Source organism: Pristiophorus japonicus, chromosome 8 (genome assembly GCF_044704955.1).
Source record: "Pristiophorus japonicus isolate sPriJap1 chromosome 8, sPriJap1.hap1, whole genome shotgun sequence".
In the NCBI taxonomy this organism is placed as follows: domain Eukaryota; kingdom Metazoa; phylum Chordata; class Chondrichthyes; family Pristiophoridae; genus Pristiophorus; species Pristiophorus japonicus.
Genome location: NC_091984.1, coordinates 221559421 through 221561920, shown reverse-complemented (window position 1 = coordinate 221561920; position 2500 = coordinate 221559421). Strand labels below are relative to the sequence as shown.

The 2500-nt window shown below is 49.6% G+C and overlaps 2 pseudogenes; both read left to right on the top strand.

Moving 5' to 3' along the window:
* Positions 1-774: 774 nt before the first annotated feature.
* On the top strand, positions 775-893 carry LOC139269660 (5S ribosomal RNA; annotated as a pseudogene).
* An 870-nt stretch (positions 894-1763) lies between these two features.
* LOC139269437 (5S ribosomal RNA) lies at positions 1764-1882 on the top strand (annotated as a pseudogene).
* The last annotated feature ends 618 nt before the right edge of the window (positions 1883-2500 follow it).

The following is a 2500-nucleotide window of genomic DNA, read 5'->3' as shown; positions in this document are numbered from 1 at the left end:
CCATTTCTTTCCTGCACATTCTCCTGCTGCTACACAAATGCAAGGGGGTCGATGCAAGGGACGAAAGAACGCAGAACAACAAAATAAGTTGGCAAAAAAATACACGCTGGCGCAGGCACACCAGGACGCAGCAACAGAGAGGAGAGACAAGGTGCATAGAAACCTGAGAGGGACACACAGCAAGAGAACAAAGAATCGTGTAGGAAGAGCTGCAATTCAATGCAGGAAAAATGTAAAGCCAACTAGCATGCTGCTGGAATGCATGTGTGTTCATGTGAGGAGTGTTGCAAATCAGAATGCCGAGTAGCAGGCGCCACTTGCCACATGGGGTTCCGAAATGTGGCTGCAACAGCGATCTGGCTTAATAACTGGTCGGATTGGAAATGAAACAATCCTGGTGTTTTGGGGGCGGTGGAAGCTTTTTTGGGGGAGGAGAGATTTGGGGATGGGGAGATTTGGGGGAGAGCGATTTGAGGGGATGAGAGATTTCGAGGTTGGCGAGCGTGAGATTGGGGGGTGAGTGAGTGAGTGATTTGTGGGTGAGTGAGGGAATGGTGAAAGTCAGGCAGTTTTGAAGCTTGAGGCAAGGCAATGAAGGGTAGGGCTTGTCGTTTGCTTGTGTGGGAGTCAGAGCAGCAAGAGGTGGGTGTGGTGGAAGGAAAATGGTGAAATGAATCTTGAGTGCTGATTCCTTGGATGAATGCATGGAAGGAGAAAAAGAAGTGAAGAACAGCCTTATGTCCGTTTAAGTAAAGAGAAAGCCATGACATCAATGCCTACGGCCACACTAGTCTGAAAACGCCCGATCCCGTCTGATCTCGGAAACCAAGCCGACTGAGGCCTGGTTAGTGTTTGGATGGGAGACTGCCTGGGAATACCAGGTGCAGTAGGCTTTTGCTGCCATCCACAGGCTGCTCATGCTTCTGCACACACAGTGCCGTTGATCCATCAACAACCATTTTGCTGCTCTCTCTCTCACTTTGCTTTCACCATTTCTTTCCTGCACATTCTCCTGCTGCTACACAAATGCAAGGGGGTCGATGCAAGGGACGAAAGAACGCAGAACAACAAAATAAGTTGGCAAAAAAATACACGCTGACGCAGGCACACCAGGATGCAGCAACAGAGAGGAGAGGCAAGGTGCATAGAAACCTGAGAGGGACAAACAGCAAGAGAACAAAGAATCGTGCAGGAAGAGCTGCAATTCAATGCAGGAAAAATGTAAAGCCAACTAGCATGCTGCTGGAATGCATGTGTGTTCATGTGAGGAGTGTTGCAAATCAGAATGCCGAGTAGCAGGCGCCACTTGCCACATGGGGTTCCGCAATGTGGCTACAACAGCGATCTGGCTTAATAATTGGTTGGATTGGAAATGAAACAATCCTGGTGTTTTGGGGGCGGTGGAAGCTTTTTTGGGGGAGGAGAGATTTGGGGATGGGGAGATTTGGGGGAGAGCGATTTGAGGGGATGAGAGATTTCGAGGTTGGCGAGCGTGAGATTGGGGGGTGAGTGAGTGAGTGATTTGTGGGTGAGTGAGGGAATGGTGAAAGTCAGGCAGTTTTGAAGCTTGAGGCAAGGCAATGAAGGGTAGGGCTTGTCGTTTGCTTGTGTGGGAGTCAGAGCAGCAAGAGGTGGGTGTGGCGGAAGGTAAATGGTGAAATGAATCTTGAGTGCTGATTCCTTGGATGAATGCATGGAAGGAGAAAAAGAAGTGAAGAACAGCCTTATGTCCGTTTAAGTAAAGAGAAAGCCATGACATCAATGCCTACGGCCACACTAGTCTGAAAACGCCCGATCCCGTCTGATCTCGGAAACCAAGCAGACTGAGGTCTGGTTAGTACTTGGATGGGAGACTGCCTGGGAATACCAGATGCAGTCGGCTTTTGCTGCCATCCACAGGCTGCTCATGCTTCTGCACACACAGTGCCGTTGATCCATCAACAACCATTTTGCTGCTCTCTCTCTCACTTTGCTTTCACCATTTCTTTCCTGCACATTCTCCTGCTGCTACACAAATGCAAGGGGGTCGATGCAAGGGACGAAAGAACGCAGAACAACAAAATAAGTTGGCAAAAAAATACACGCTGGCGCAGGCACACCAGGACGCAGCAACAGAGAGGAGAGACAAGGTGCATAGAAACCTGAGAGGGACACACAGCAAGAGAACAAAGAATCGTGTAGGAAGAGCTGCAATTCAATGCAGGAAAAATGTAAAGCCAACTAGCATGCTGCTGGAATGCATGTGTGTTCATGTGAGGAGTGTTGCAAATCAGAATGCCGAGTAGCAGGCGCCACTTGCCACATGGGGTTCCGAAATGTGGCTGCAACAGCGATCTGGCTTAATAACTGGTCGGATTGGAAATGAAACAATCCTGGTGTTTTGGGGGCGGTGGAAGCTTTTTTGGGGGAGGAGAGATTTGGGGATGGGGAGATTTGGGGGAGAGCGATTTGAGGGGATGAGAGATTTCGAGGTTGGCGAGCGTGAGATTGGGGGGTGAGT